The sequence below is a fragment of the Phyllobates terribilis genome, unplaced genomic scaffold, assembly GCF_046119375.1.
Source record: "Phyllobates terribilis strain yellow unplaced genomic scaffold, ASM4611937v1 Scaffold_9__5_contigs__length_417890890, whole genome shotgun sequence".
In the NCBI taxonomy this organism is placed as follows: domain Eukaryota; kingdom Metazoa; phylum Chordata; class Amphibia; order Anura; family Dendrobatidae; genus Phyllobates; species Phyllobates terribilis.
In genome coordinates, this window is record NW_027362769.1 from 162,633,799 (window position 1) to 162,651,424 (window position 17,626).

Sequence of the window (17,626 nt, forward strand, 5' to 3'; positions counted from 1 at the left end):
TCTGAATGAGGCCTTAGAAAAAAAAAAGCCTTTACTTTTCTTATTTTTTAAGAAGTTCTCCAAACTTTAAGCCGCTGTTATAAATCAGCAAGATGCGCAGAGAAAGTCATTTGCTGTTACCTGTGCAGCAGATCTCTTCTAAATTAAACCCTTGGAATGAGTCATCATTAATAAACTGCAAAATTAATGAGGCCATAGAAATGCAACTTTTACCTCCACCTATTAATAATGTTTGAATTGTTACATTAATGTAGTATCTAATGGAGCATAAAATTTGTATCCTCTCCGGAGTCAGACAGATACGATATTAATTGGTATCCTAGACTAAGGTCAGAAAAGAATTTTAACATTCCTCCAATCTTAATATGTCGAGAAAGAAAAGACCTGAACTTTATGCTCTTTTATTTAAAGGGGAAAAAAAGATGGGAGGAACGATCGTACACCGAAGAACCCAGAAATAAAAGAGCGAAAATTACACAACACTCAGAGCCGTTATCACTTTCCCAACACCGCTCCTTCCTCCTAGTGTATGACGTTACTCAACAGGGGAAGGATAGTAGGAAATCTCTGCTCTAACCCTTAAAATATGAGTGAAAGCATTTAATGTAAAATCTATTTCTTAAGATTCTTTAGTTATGGACTTTATTAAGGTGGTGGCAGAAAGATATATTTATATTTTATTACAGAATATTGATTCCATGCAGGGTATATATGCTCTGAAACTATTCACTGTTTTTTAGTGAGTGGTTTCTCTATATCAAAATTCTCCCAGTGCTGGAACATTATTTCCTGTAGAGTGTCAAAGTTCAGCCTTCACTTCCTATAAAGTCAAAGTCCCGCCTTCACTTCTGGCAGAGAGTGAAAATCCCTTCTCTTACTGTAGAAAGTCAGTCAATCCTTCACTTCCTGTAGAGAGTCAAGGTTCTGCCTTCCCTTACTGTAGAGAGTCAAGTTTCCTCCTTCACTTACTGTAGAGAGTCAAGGTTCCTCCTTCACTTCCTGTAGAGAGTCAAGGTTCCGCCTTCACTTCCTGTAGAGAGTCAAGGTTCAGCCTTCCCTTTCTGTAGAGAGTCAAGGTTCTGCCTTCACTTTCTGTAGAGAGTCAAGGTTTCGCCTTCACTTTCTGTAGAGACTCAAGGTTCCGCCTTCACTTTCTGTAGAGAGTCAAGGTTCCGCCTTCCCTTACTGTAGAGAGCCAAGGTTCTGCCTTCCCTTACTGTAGAGTCAAGGTTCCGCCTTCACTTCCTGTAGCAAGTCAAGGTTCCACCTTTCCTTACTGTAGAGAGTCAAGGTTCTGCCTTCACTTCCTGTACAGAGTCAAGGTTCCGCCTTCACTTTCTGCAGAGAGTCAAGGTTTCGACTTCACTTTCTGTAGAGAGTCAAGGTTCCGCCTTCCCTTACTGTAGAGAGTCAAGGTTCCGCCTTCCCTTACTGTAGAGAGTCAAGGTTCCGCCTTCCCTTACTGTAGAGAGTCAAGGTTCCACCTTCCCTTACTGTAGAGAGTCAAGGTTCCGCCTTCACTTCCTGTAGAGTCAAGGTTCCGCCTTCCCTTACTGTAGAGAGTCAAGGTTCCACCTTCACTTACTGTAGAGAGTCAAGGTTCCGCGTTCACTTCCTGTATAGAGTCAAGGTTCCGCCTTCACTTCTTGTAGAGAGTCAAGGTTCCGCCTTCACTTCCTGTAGAGAGTCAAGGTTCCGCCTTCCCTTACTGTAGAGAGTCAAGGTTCCGCCTTCCCTTACTGTAGAGAGTCAAGGTTCCACCTTCCCTTACTGTAGAGAGTCAAGGTTCCGCCTTCACTTCCTGTAGAGTCAAGGTTCCGCCTTCCCTTACTGTAGAGAGTCAAGGTTCCACCTTCACTTACTGTAGAGAGTCAAGGTTCCGCGTTCACTTCCTGTATAGAGTCAAGGTTCCGCCTTCACTTCTTGTAGAGAGTCAAGGTTCCGCCTTCACTTCCTGTAGAGAGTCAAGGTTTCACCTTCCCTTACTGTAGAGAGTCAAGGTTCCGCCTTCACTTCCTGTAGAAAGTCAAGGTTCCGCCTTCCCTTACTGTAGAGAGTCAAGGTTCCGCCTTTCCTTACTGTAGAGAGTCAAGGTTCCACCTTCGCTTCCTGTAGAAAGTCAAGGTTCCACCTTTCCTTACTGTAGAGAGTCAAGGTTCCGCCTTCCCTTACTGTAGAGAGCCAAGGTTCTGCCTTCCCTTACTGTAGAGTCAAGGTTCCGCCTTCACTTCCTGTAGCAAGTCAAGGTTCCACCTTTCCTTACTGTAGAGAGTCAAGGTTCTGCCTTCACTTCCTGTACAGAGTCAAGGTTCCGCCTTCACTTTCTGCAGAGAGTCAAGGTTTCGACTTCACTTTCTGTAGAGAGTCAAGGTTCCGCCTTCCCTTACTGTAGAGAGTCAAGGTTCCGCCTTCCCTTACTGTAGAGAGTCAAGGTTCCGCCTTCCCTTACTGTAGAGAGTCAAGGTTCCACCTTCCCTTACTGTAGAGAGTCAAGGTTCCGCCTTCACTTCCTGTAGAGTCAAGGTTCCGCCTTCCCTTACTGTAGAGAGTCAAGGTTCCACCTTCACTTACTGTAGAGAGTCAAGGTTCCGCGTTCACTTCCTGTATAGAGTCAAGGTTCCGCCTTCACTTCTTGTAGAGAGTCAAGGTTCCGCCTTCACTTCCTGTAGAGAGTCAAGGTTTCACCTTCCCTTACTGTAGAGAGTCAAGGTTCCGCCTTCACTTCCTGTAGAAAGTCAAGGTTCCGCCTTCCCTTACTGTAGAGAGTCAAGGTTCCGCCTTTCCTTACTGTAGAGAGTCAAGGTTCCACCTTCGCTTCCTGTAGAAAGTCAAGGTTCCACCTTTCCTTACTGTAGAGAGTCAAGGTTCCGCCTTCACTTCCTGTACACAGTCAAGGTTCCGCCTTCACTTTCTGCAGAGAGTCAAGGTTTCGACTTCACTTTCTGTAGAGAGTCAAGGTTCCGCCTTCCCTTACTGTAGAGAGTCAAGGTTCCGCCTTCCCTTACTGTAGAGAGTCAAGGTTCCGCCTTCCCTTACTGTAGAAAGTCAAGGTTCCTCCTTCCCTTACTGTAGAGAGTCAAGGTTCCACCTTCCCTTACTGTAGAGAGTCAAGGTTCCGCCTTCACTTCCTGTATAGAGTCAAGGTTTCGCCTTCACTTCTTGTAGAGAGTCAAGGTTCCGCCTTCACTTCCTGTAGAGAGTCAAGGTTTCGCCTTCCCTTACTGTAGAGAGTCATGGTTCCGCTTTCACTTTCTGTAGAGAGTCAAGGTTCTGCCTTCCCTTACTGTAGAGAGTCAAGGTTCCGCCTTCACTTCCTGTAGAAAGTCAAGGTTCCACCTTCCCTTACTGTAGAGAGTCAAGGTTCCGCCTTCACTTCCTGTAGAGAGTCAAGGTTCCGCCTTCACTTCCTGTAGAGAGTCAAGGTTTCGCCTTCACTTCCTGTAGAGTCAAGGTTCCGCCTTCACTTCCTGTAGAGAGTCAAGGTTCTGCCTTCACTTTCTGTAGAGAGTCAAGGTTCCACCTACCCTTACTGTAGAGATTCAAGGTTCCGCCTTCACTTCCTGTAGAGAGTCAAGGTTCCGCCTTTCCTTACTGTAGAGAGTCAAGGTTCCACCTTCGCTTCCTGTAGAGAGTCAAGGTTCTGCCTTCACTTTCTGTAGAGAGTCAAGGTTTTGCCTTCACTTCTTGTAGAGAGTCAAGGTTCCACCTCCCCTTACTGAAGAGAGTCAAGGTTCCGTCTTCACTTCTTGTAGAGATTCAAGGTTCCGCCTTCACTTTCTGTAGAGAGTCAAGGTTCCGCCTTCACTTCCTGTAGAGAGTCAAGATTCCGCCTTCCCTTACTGTAGAGAGTCAATGTTCCGCCTTCACTTCCTGTAGAGAGTCAAAGTTCCGCCTTCCCTTACTGTAGAGAGTCAAGGTTCCGCCTTCCCTTACTGTAGAGAGTCAAGATTCCACCTTCACTATAATTTGTGCCATTGTTTCTGCTGCCAAAGATGAATTACACTTCAAAATAAGCAGGAGAAAAAAGGGAGACACCTAGTGGCAAACACTTTTGACAGATTTTTTTTGGGACTAAAAATTAAATTTTGGGTAAATAAAGTAATTTGAATTTTTTTTTTTTTTTGCCATTGTCCATCAGATTGACCCGTTACCACTATGGATCAGCGCCACTGCCGCAATATCAAGAAATTGAGGAGGAATTGGCTCCTAAGTAAAGAAAGATTTATGCAAAATTTGTTGAAACAGTGTCTATTTAGTTTTTTTGTGTGTTTTTTTTTATCATGAAAGACACATGTACATACCATATAATTGATTCCTAAAGGTGTTTTCTGGGATGTAACATTTTTAATACAATTGCTCAGTCAGGGTCTAAACTCTGGGACCTCGACAATCAAGACAAAGGGTCCATAGCACTCGCCTAAAATGTGAACTTCATAATACACTTTTATGACAATTTAAAAATGTTCTGATAGAGAATTGCTAATCCCCTGCTTCCCTCCACACTTTTACGAGGATTAATAAATAAAATTCTTTCTTCTTACAGTCACCACTAGGAGGCGTTCAGTGCGTTATATTTTATTATTTAATTCAATGGCAGCTGAATAAATCAGTATGACTGAGCTCCCCCTACTGACGGCTGCTGGCTGACACAATTTTACATCATAATTCTATGGCTGTGTGAAGAGGAACAGAGGAATTGGAACAGATCCATTTTTTATTGTAATATTTAAGCTCCATGATAACCAGGAGAACCATCCTCAACTCGAAGCAATCCAAAATGTTACGACTTTTTGGTGGCAATGTGTACCAATGAAACCCTCCATTAATGATATTTACAAAATATATACATATATATATATATATATATATATATATATATATATATATATATTACCCTCCTAAAGTTGTTCTGTCCTGATGCATTGCAATGGCTTTAGACCAGGGTTCCCCAACTCCAGTCCTCAAGGCCCACCAACAGGTCATGTTTTCAGGATTTCCTTAGTATTACACAGGTGATAATTGCATCACCTGCACAGGCAATAATTCCATCACCTGTGCAATACTAAGGAAATCCTGAAAACATGACCTGTTGGTGGGCCTTGAGGACTGGAGTTGGGGAACCCTGCTTTAGACCCATAAACTTAGCAATTATCATTAATGGTCATCATGTACGATCAGATAATTATTATTCATTTGGAATAGCGCTATCTCCATTGTTCTTAAAACTACACTTTAAAGATTGAGAATTCCAAATGGATACATACAACTTGTCTTGAAATTGTTAGAACTGACATGAAAAATGACATAGCTGGAAACTTTTAACACATATTGCAGCACAATCTGATTTTCACCACTAGATGGCGATGTTTCATTGGATAGAAAATATCCACATTTCACTTTGAATTGAGACTCTAATAAAGATAAATGACACCACATAACTATGATTAGAATAGGCAAAGACAGTTTCATTTTATTGCATCTATCATGACAACATCCTGTGTCTTTATTGCTTATCTAAAAGTAATACTCCAGCTATATTGCCTATTTGGAAATATGTCATAGGGACCCCCTTGATGCTGATAACCCACTTCTCTATGAGAAAGTGAATTAAAAAGAAAAGTGTCTCCTGTCTTGGAGGGCCTATATACTGGTCTTGCACAGGAGACTACTGCTCTCTGTATTTTGTGCTTCAACTGATGTTTCAAGACAAATTTCTATCTGTAGTGCAAACTTATGTCCAGCAGGTGGCAGAATAGGAACACATGAACAGTCACCTGAAGTTTCCAAAAGTTCTGAAACTTTTTGTAAGTTCTTGTTGCTTATTTTGAGCAATCATGTTCTTGTAAATGTTTGTCTGTTCATGATCAGATCGAATAATATCAGATGTGTATAATTAAAAAAAAATATCTTGACAAAGAAGCTGATAAAATGCACTAATATTTATACTATGAAATTGCCATTAATAGTAAGTGTATAGGAGCTGATCTGCTCCCGGCAGCGACCACTGCACATTGAACGGAGTTCATACCACAAGTACACATATGTAGATACATAAAGCTTAAACATCTCCCAACAAAGTATCACAAAATCAGAAGCTTTTTGATTCAGTCTCAACAAGTCTTCATATGTACAGGTGCATCTCACAAAATTAGAATATCATCAAATAGTTAATTTATTTCAGTTCTTCAATACAAAAATTGAAGCTCCTATATTATATAGAGTCATTACACACAGAGGGATCTATTTCACGTGTTTATTTCTGTTAATGTTGATGATTATGGCTTACACCCAATGAAAACACAAAAGTCATTATCTCAGTAAATTAGAATACTTCATAACAACAGCTTGAAAAATGTTTTTAAAATCTGAAATGTCCTACTGAAATGTCTGTTCAGTAAATGCCTCAATACTTGGTCGGGCTCCTTCTGCATCAATTACTGCATCAATGCGGCAATGTGGCATGGAGGGATCAGCCTGTGGCATGGAGGGATCAGCCTGTGGCACTGCTGAGGGGTTATGGAAGCCCAGGTGGCTTTGATAGCAGCCTTCAGCTCGTCTGCATTGTTGGCTCTGGGGTCTCATCTTCCTCTTGACAATACCCCATAGATTCTCTATAATAGATTCTCTATGGGGTTAAGGTCAGGCGAGTTTGCTGACAATCAAGCACAGTGATACTGTTGTGTGTAAACCAGGTATTGGTACTTTTGGCCGTGTGGACAGGGGCCAAGTCCTGCTGGAGAATGACATTTCCATCTCCAAAAAGCAGAGGGAAGCATGAAGTGCTGTAAAATGTCCTGGTAGACGGCTGCGCTGACTTTGGTCTTGATAAAACACAGTGGACCTACACCAGCAGATGACATGGCCCCCCAAACCATCACTGATTGTGGAGACCTCACACTAGACCTCCAGCAGCTTGGATTGTGGCCTCTCCACTCTTCCTCCAGACTCTGGGACCTTGAGGAGTGTGTCAATGACTGCCTTCTGGACATCTGTCAAGTCAGCAGTCTTCCCCATGATTGTGGAGCCTACTGAAACAGACTAGGGGACCTTTTTAAATGCTTAGGAAGCCTTTGCAGGTGTTTTTTTGTTAATTATTCTAATTTACTGAGATAATAACGTTTGTGTTTTCATTGGCTGTAAGCCATAATCATCAACATTAACAGAAATAAACACCTGAAATAGATCCCTCTGTGTGTAATGACTCTATATAATAGAGCCCTCTGTGTGTAATGACTCTATATAATAGATCCCTCTGCGTGTAATGACTCTATATAATAGATCACTCTGTCTGTAATGACTCTATATAATAGATCCCTCTGTGTGTAATGACTCCATATAATAGATCGCTCTGTGTGTAATGTCTCTATATAATAGATCCCTCTGTGTGTAATGACTCTATATAATAGATCCCTCTGTGTGTAATGACTCTATATAATAGATCCCTCTGCGTGTAATGGCTCTATATAATAGATCCCTCTGTGTGTAATGACTCTATATAATAGATCCCTCTGTGTGTAATGACTCTATATAATAGATCCCTCTGTGTGTAATGACTCTATATAATAGATCCCTCTGTGTGTAATGACTCTATATAATAGATCCCTCTGTCTGTAATGACTCTATATAATAGATCCCTGTGTGTAATGACTCTATATAATAGATCCCTCTGTGTGTAATGACTCTATATAATAGATCCCTCTGTGTGTAATGACTCTATATAATAGATCCCTCTGTGTGTAATGACTATATAATAGATCCCTCTGTGTGTAATGACTCTATATAATAGATCCCTCTGTGTGTAATGACTCTATATAATAGATCCCTCTGTGTGTAATGACTCTATATAATAGATCCCTCTGTGTGTAATGACTCTATATAATAGATCCCTCTGTGTGTAATGACTCTATATAATAGATCCCTCTGTGTGTAATGACTATATAATAGATCCCTCTGTGTGTAATGACTCTATATAATAGATCCCTCTGTGTGTAATGACTCTATATAATAGATCCCTCTGTGTGTAATGACTCTATATAATAGATCCCTCTGTGTGTAATGACTATATAATAGATCCCTCTGTGTGTAATGACTCTATATAATAGATCGCTCTGTGTGTAATGACTCTATATAATAGATCCCTCTGTGTGTAATGACTGTATATAATAGATCCCTCTGTGTGTAATGACTCTATATAATAGATCCCTCTGTGTGTAATGACTCTATATAATAGATCCCTCTGTGTGTAATGACTCTATATAATAGATCCCTCTGTGTGTAATGACTCTATATAATAGATCCCTCTGTGTGTAATGACTCTATATAATAGATCCCTCTGTCTGTAATGACTCTATATAATAGATCCCTCTGTCTGTAATGACTCTATATAATAGATCCCTCTTTGTGTAATGACTCTATATAATAGATCCCTCTGTGTGTAATGACTCTATATAATAGATCCCTCTGTCTGTAATGACTCTATATAATATAGGAGTTTCACTTTTTGCATTGAAGAACTGAAATAAATTAACTTTTTGATTCGTCTCAACAAGTCTTCATATGTATATGGGGTTGGAAGAAACAGCTGACAGCTACACAAGCATTCCAGTGTCAGCTATCCTGGGAGTATAGTCACCTCTTTAAACAATTTTTAAACTTTTTTTTTTACTTAAATACAGGTATTTGGGCCTAAAAATCATTTCTGATATTCGCTTTCATTCCAAATTTTACAACATTTGGCTTGTACACGCTCTTGGTTTCTCCACACTTTCATCTGTGATGTGGTCTGTGATCATAAATCAGCTGAAAGGAAATAAAAAAAAGAGATGAGTCAGAAACTTTCCTATTGTAACGTTAAAACGAGCTCACTGACAGATTCTCATAGAACTCATTCTGCAGCCAGCAATAGACAATGCAACACAGAGGCTGTAAAAGGCAAACAATGTAACATTTTTAATGACACCCAATTACAAAAAAATATTTTTATCTCAAAATACATGTATTTAAATAAATATATGTGACTTCCAAAGCTGGAGAACTCCTCAAGCTGAATTTTCTCACATTTTTGATAACAGTATCTATTATACATAGATGTTTCTGATTTTAACTTCCTGTGAGTTTCGGGACTCCCATTATACAAATTCAATACATTATTTAGACTCCAATAAAAAAAAAAATATGTAATGGTTGTAATTCACTCTACGACCACTGGGTGGCCAAATAGACACATATAGCATAAGCTTCTCACAATAGGGAATCAGGAAATCATGTTTTGGTTTTTTTGTCTTTTTTCTGAGCCAATCGGAAAGGTAAAGAAGACATGTGCATACGAATTAGGGGCTGAACACTAGGCCAGCATCCAACTGAAAAGAACACGAGGGAGGAGCACTGTAAGGAGAGTCTTGAAAATCAGTTTAAGTGAATTAGCATGTTGGATTTACAGCTATGCTGATTGGTTCAGAGCAGCTGAAGGACTTTTAATTTTAAACCTTCATAATCTATAGGAGCTCTGCTTGCTGTCAATGACCAGAAACATCCACAACATAAACTGCAGTTTCTATAAAGGAACATTGGGAGAAATGCTGATATAATCACATAGACTTGTAAAATGAAAGAAGACCAAGAGACCACATCTAAAGCCCCCCAAAAATATGTTGTTTGACACTCTGTGCCTTAACTTGAGTGCATAAAGAATCACAGCTCTGGAGGAATTGTTTTTTTAATTACTTTTTTTTTTTTTTTTATCGCTACCTGCAAGTTACTAATCAAGACCATGTGAATTCTGCTGCAGCAAGTTGTCCCCCAGCCAGAGTTAAGCATTGCCCTTTAGTATCTTTTCTCTTCAGCATTTCTTGCTATGCAGGACATAGATTAGTGATTTTTGCATTGTAACATGTGAGATTTTTCAATAATATTCAGGTTCTGTTTTTAGGCTTCTATTTCTATCCATGTATCAATTGACCAGAGTACAGATGACCCTGCTTACCGATGGTTTCCTAGCACTAATGTTAATAGCAGCCGGGTACATTATGACACTTATGGCACTAGTAAAGGTAATGTTACTGCAAACCTGTGTCACATCCAAAGTACAGAACACGACATGAAACATAAGGGCTCATACCCATGTATGCGAAAAAAAAAACGTTCCTATATCTGGACCGAAAAATCGGACAAGTGTCATGCGATTTTCATTCAAGGACAATGCGATTTTTCACACATATCATCCGTATGCCATCCGTTTTTTTTTTCTCGCCCCCGTTGACTTGCATTGGCGAGTCTTGTCCGACATAAGCAGCATGCTGCGATTTTTTTTTTTTATCATCCAGATTCCTGCTGAGAAAAAAAAATCGCAGATGAGCACTAAATCAGTGAATAACGTTGGTCCGAGTGCACGCCGATTTTTTTTTTATTGGATTGCACTCGTCCGTTTTTCTCGCAGATGATTTCCCTTATTCTGATGTCTGGAGACATTACCTGCTATTAATAAGAACTTTCTCAATAAAATGGTTTACTGTTTGCAATTGGACATAGTTGCCCCAAAATAAAAAGAATTTCGTAAATGCTAAAATGACTTAGGGCTTTACGAAAACTCAAGTACCGTGAATAATATACCCTCAAATTACAGAATTTTCATGTGACCACAGTATCTCAGTTTCTATATAGAGAATCCACTTTAAAAGTTGAGTTTATAAATACATTGTATCTCTTATCTTGCATTGATTACAACAGATTAGGCTATGTGCACACAAAGCGTTTTGCACTGCAAAAACACTTGTTAATAGGTCTGCCAGGTACTGCAATGGTAATCCTGATGTGCTGTGCACATGATGCGGAAATTTCCGCTTAGGATTACCATTGCGGAAAAAAAACGCAGCATGACCATTGTGCGGGCGTTTCCCCTGCAAATTCACACCCATTGACTATAATTGAACCCCATCAAATCCGCAGGTATACTATTTATAAATGCAGATTTGATGAGTTTCAATTGAAGCCAATGACCGCGAATTCGCGGCGGAAACGCACTGCGGATGGTACACGGGTCGGGAGAGGAGGACTACTACTCCTCTCATCCGACCGCCGCTCTCGCTGATAACAGTGAGAGCAGTGCTGCTGGGAGAAGCAGTAGTCTTCCCAGCCAAGCCGGCATGCCCGCGGTGTAAAAAAGTAAAAGTAAAGTAAAAATAAAAAAAAAACCTTTATACTCACCTGTCCGGCGCCCCCCGGTGTCCTCTTGGTCCTGGTCCCCGGCGATGCTCTCTCCCCGGCCGCCGGCGATATCCTGTGGGGAGCGCGCTGATCGCTCACGTGACCTCATCATGGGAACATTCTGAAGAATGTTCCCAGAGTGATGGTGGTGAGAGCTCACAGGGGCTGATGAGCTGATCTTCAGCTGATGAACCCCAGTGACCTCCTGCACAGCAATGTACACTGACAGGAGTGATTTTACACTCCTGTCAGTGTACATTGCTGTCTTCTAAAGCAGGAACATCAGTGATGGCTGATGTCACTGCTGTAGAATTGACCCGGATCGCCGAGGGACAATCGTTGGCGGTACGTGGACTGCGTCATTGACGGCGGACAGGTGAGGAATATGGGTGTTTGTTTTTTTACTTTTTTTTTCAGAAGATCAAGGGCTTCGCGGACAGAGTACAATAAAAAAATAAACAAAAACCGTGTGTTTTTTATTTCATTAAAATTGTCTCTTCAGAGAGGAAGAGGACTAGAACTCTAGCGCCACCTACAGGAAGTAGCAATCCTAAAAGTCAATAGTGAGCCTTTAACGAGCCTTATCACATGACTTAGCATAAAAAGCCAAGACCAGAAACTCAATTTGCAGACACTGTGTTTTGGGATACTGCCCCTTGTCAGTGCAAAGTGTGCATATTTCCCAGAGGAGCATTGCGGCTTTAACCCCTTCACGCCACAGCCCTTTTCCGTTTTTACGTTTTTGTTTTTTGCTCCCCTTCTTCCCAGAGCCGTAACTTTTTTATTTTTTGATCAGTATGGCCATGTGATGGCTTATTTTTTGCGGGATGAGTTGTACTTTTGAACGCCACCATTGGTTTCACCATATCATGTACTGGAAAACAGAAAACAAATTCCAAGTGCGGTGGAATTGCAAAAAATTGCAATTCCACAGTTGTTTTAGGGGTTTTGTTTTTAACACGTTCACTAAATGCTAAAACTGACCTGCCATCATTATTCTCCAGGTCATTATGAGTTCTTAGACACCAAACATGTATAGGTTCTTTTTTATCTGAGAAGTGAAAAAAAAATCCAAAGTTTGTTTTAAAAAAAAATGGAGCCATTTTCCAAGACCCGTAGCGTCTCCATTTTTCGGGATCAGGGGCCGATTGAGGGCTTATTTTTTGTGCACTGAGCTGACGTTTTTAATTATACCATTTTGCTGTAGATACAATCTTTTGATTGTCCGTTATTGCATTTTATTGCAATGTTGCGGCAACCAAAAAGAAGTAATTTGGGCGTTTTTATTTTTTTTCTCATTACGCCGTTCACCGATCGGATTAATTATTTTTTTATATTGATAGATCGGGCGATTCTGAACGCGACGATACCAAATATATGTATATTTGATTTATTTTTGTTGTTTTATTATGAATGGGGCGAAAGGGGGCGATTTAAGCTTTTATATTTTTTTAATTTTTGTAATATTTTTAACAACATTTTTTTCTACTTTTTACTTGCTTCAATAGTCTTTATAGGCGACTTGAAGCTGCGATTGTCTGATCGCCTGTGTTACAAATAACAGGGCTTCAACCCTGCTATATGTAACAAAAGTGTTCATCTGCTATGAACGCCAACCACTGGGTGGCGCTCATAGCAGATCAGCTATGACAATCACAGGGGTCTCATCCAGACCCCGGGTTGTCATGCCAACCCATCGGTGACCTGCGATCACGTGACGGGGTCACCGATGGGTTGTCATGCCGACCCATCGGTGACCCACGTTCACGTTACGGGGTCACCGATGGGCGGGGCTAACGATTCGCTTCCCAGAAGCGCGAGTTAAATGCCGCTGTCAGAGATTGACAGCAGCATTTAACTGGTTAACAGCCGCGGGTGGATCGTGACTCCACCCGCAGCTGTTGCTGGCACATGTCAGCTGTATAGATCAGCTGACATGTGCCCGGAAAAGTACGGGCTCAGCGCCGGAGCCCGCACTACAGTGGGGACACGGCATGCGCAGTACAATATATGGCGCATGTCGTGAAGGGGTTAAAAGCCTCCTCACCTGACATGCTTAACACGTCACTCTCCGCAAGGAGAAATATTACCCCTAGATACCGGTCTGACGCCTCTCATCCAGCCAAACCAGAACTCACTCTTTGCACTGACGAGGGGCAGTACCCCGAAACACAGTGTCTGCAAATTCAGTTTCTGATCTTGGCTTTTTATCCTAAGTCATGTGATAAGGCTCGTTAAAGGGTTACTATTGACTTTTAGGATTGCTACTTCCTGTAAGTGGCGCTAGAGTTCTAGTCCTCTTCCTCTCTGAAGAGACAATTTGCATATTTCCCAGAGGAGCATTGCGGCTTTAAAAGTCTCCTCACCTGACGTGCTTAACACGTCACTCTGGTCGTGTATTTATTGAAAAAGCGGCAACCATTTTAGTACGCAGTTAGTAATGGGGGTGTCTTATAGACGCCCTCCATTACTAACCTGGGCTTCACGTCTGCCGCCAATGCAAGGTTGAATCCCAACCACATTACCCCACTCACCACCGCTACAGGGCAATGGGAAGAGCGGAGGCTAAGTGCCAGATTTGGTGCATCTTATGGATGCGCCATTTCTGGGACTACTGAGGGGTGATATTAATAGCCGCGGAGGGGGCTAGTATTCATGGCTCATTCCCTGGCTATTAATATAAGTCTGCAATTGTCTAGTTTAGCCTTTTCTGGTTAGATTTTATAGGGGGACCCCACGTCAATGTTTTTCTGGGGTCTCCCTGTAATCTAGCCGGTAAAGGCTAAACAAACTGCTGTGGGCTGATATTAATAGCCAGGGAACATTGTTGGCTAATGGCCCCTTCCCCGGCTACTAATATCAGCCTCCAGTGGTCAGATTGCTCTCTGCTGGTTATAAAAATGAGACGGGAGCCCACACCATTTTTTTTTAACTTTAAGCTGTGTGCCCACGATCCTGCAGTGGCTCTTGATCGTGGCAATGTACCCAAATTCAACCGCAGCATGTCAATTTCTGTAGCAGACAAACTAGTCTCCGCTGTAGATTTTGACCGATTGAAGTGTCATCATATTCGGTGGATTCACATTTACTGACAACAAAAATGCGGCATTAGAACAACACGTTTTGGACGCAACAAAAATACGCTACGTCCAAAGCGCTGCTGAGTGCTGATCGGGGGGACATAGTGGCTAACGAACCAGCTGTAAGCTGTTAATTATAGCCAGGGACCATGTTTGCAAATGGCATCTTCCCAGGCTAACAATAGCAGCTCACAGCTGCTGCATAAATTACATGACTAGAAATGCTAATAAACATTGGGTGTATGGGATCAGCTGACACCTAGCTCTTTTGTTTGGTGATGTCAAGGTGTCAATCAGACCTTTCCATGACCAAACTTAATTAAAGTAAAGAGTTAAATAAACACATAGACACAGAGTAAGCAGTTTATTTGAAATACAACAGACACATTCTTTAATCATTTAAATTAACCAATATACTCACCCCAGTTCTGACAGTAATCCAAGGGTTTAAGCAATGTCCCACCAAATAACTTTATTTCGCTCCAAAAAGCATTCAATGATGAACAAAAACGCATCAAAAAATGCATAAAAAACGTGTCAACACTGCACAGAATTTTCGCAGCGTTTTTCCTGCCAAGGAGATGCAGAAACACTCAGGAAATTTCTGCTTCAAATCCTGATGGTGCTCACATAGCCTTATACTTCAGAGCTGCACTCACTATACTGCTGGTGCAGTCACTGTGTACATACATTACATTACTGATCCTGTACTGATCCTGAGTTACATCCTGTATTATACTCCAGAGCTGTGCTCACTATTCTGCTGGTGCAGTCACTGTGTACATACATTACATTACTGATCCTGTACTGATCATGAGTTACATCCTGTATTATACTCCAAAGCCGCACTCACTATTCTGCTGGTGCAGTCACTGTGTACATACACTACGTTACTGATCCTGAGTTACATCCTGTATTATACTCCAGAGCTGCACTCACTATTCTGCTGGTGCAGTCACTGTGTACATACATTACATTACTGATCCTGAGTTACATCCTGTATTATACTCCAGAGCTGCACTCACTATTCTGCTGGTGCAGTCACTGTGTACATACATTACATTACTGATCCTGAGTTACATCCTGTAGATCTTTTATTATAAAAATGAAAAACATATCAATAATAATAACAGAAACATAACAAAATTAATAACCAGAAAATAAACAATGTAATGAACTGGTCCAGCCGCTCCCTCTCTCCTCACACACATATTATACATATATACACAATAATAACTACCTACACTGTGACATCTGGTCCGGTTACCAAACAAAAAAAAATAACAATATAATAAACAATAACCGACAAATTATATACAAACTAATATATACATGCTTTTTTTTTTTTTTTTTTAAATAAATAAAATAAATGCTAACTATACAAATATATACAAGACAAAACAAAACCCCCCACACTCGAGCCCACCAGTCCCTCCCCGGCACTGACCTGAGAGCTGGTCCTGCGCCTCATGCCTCAGTCCATGTCCAATGTCCATAGGACAGATCAGGCAGTGCCAGTTTTTCACCCAAATAACCAGTGTCCCACAAGATGAACCCACCTCCCCCCTTTTCCCTCCACCCAACCTAACACCTACACCCAAACCCATATATACAATATATACAGAAACAAACAATACAATAACCACAACTGACAAAGCCCAAGTTCGGCGCCTGCAGCCCTACATCACTGTCTACTGATCAATAAAACAAAAGTCTATGGTGTCAGCAGCAGCCCACCACCAGGAGAGGAGACGACCAGACTAGGGCACACTAAAAGAAAAGCCCCTCCAGAGGAGAGCGGCCCTCCGTGTACCCAGTCTCTCATACTCCAGAGAACGCACCTTCACCAGGTCACCGAGTATGGTCCTAAACACATCGTCCACTGGGAGGATTTTCCGCTGCGTCGATACTAAGCACCGTGCGTTCCAGGTGTGATACCTAACCACTGCGCTAACTAGAAATAAGGTGCAGCGGTCCCGACCACCCAGGTCCCCGAATGCTCCATAGGCCCATTCCGCATAAGAGAGACCGGCCAGCCGGGGCCAGCCAATGGAGGCGCCCACCCTGTTGTACACCTCTGTGTTAAAGGGACAACGAAGCAGGAAGTGGTCCATGCTTTCAAGCATGGTACCACAATGCTCCCGAGGACAGTTCCTGTCCTCAGAGCTCCTACACTTCAGATTGTCCCTCACACACAGTTTCCCATGGAAGCAGCGCCAAGCCAAGTCCCAAACCTTCGAGGGGATCCTGATAGAATTCAAAAGATTCAGACCCACCCCAAGATCCCAACTTGGGCAATCCCTGAGCGCCAGAGGCCTCTGAAAATGGGTCAACAGAACCCTTTTGTCAAGGAGCTTCCTTGGCAGAGTCCTGACCTCCCACATTCCCAGACCCCACCGGCGAATTACCTTCAGAACCACGGTAGCGTAAGCCGGGAGATGTCCATGCGGTGTGCGGAGATACTTCACTTGCCCTCCTGTCTCCCATTCCTGGAAGAAAGGCTGAAACCATCCCTTACAGGAGAATACCCACGGAGGAGCCCTCTCTTTCCAGAGGTTTGCAATATTGATCTTAATGAAGGTATTCACAAGGAATACCACAGGGTTGACCATACCCAACCCTCCTAGTCTCCTCGTACGGTAAGTAACCTCCCTCTTGACCAGGTTCAGTCTATTCCCCCATAACAGTTGAAAGAACAAACTGTAGACCCGAGTCCAGAGAGGCTCTGGCAAGATGCACACACTGCCCAGATAGATCAGCAAAGGGAGCAGGTAAGTTTTGATCAGGTTTACCCTTTCCCTTAGGGTCAAAGACCAACCCTTCCATTGGTTCACCTTCTGAGTGGCGATCTCTAGCCTGCTGTCCCAATTTTGTTTGGGGTAATCCCCCTGGCCAAATTCGATGCCAAGAACTTTTGCAGAGACTTTGGGTTCTGGAAGGGTGTCCGGGAGATCAAAACCAGGATCTCCTCCTCCCAGCCAGAGACTCTCACACTTATCCCGGTTGATCTTAGACCCGGATGCCTCCGAGTAGCGATTTACCTCTGACATCAGCCATTCTGCCTCCCCATCAGAGGAAACAAAAACGGTGACGTCATCGGCATACGCCACCACTCTCAGAGTGGCTTCCGGTGCTGCCCGGTCCATCCCGATCCCAGCTAACGGTCCACGCTCCACCCTCCTAAGAAGTGGGTCAATCGAAAACGCGTACAGTAGCGGGCTCAAGGGACAACCCTGGCGAACACCACACCCAACCTCAAAAGAGCTGCCAATCCAACCATTCACAAGCGGGAAACTCTCTGCCCCAGCGTACAAGGTCTTAAGCCAATCAACGAACCCCCCCGG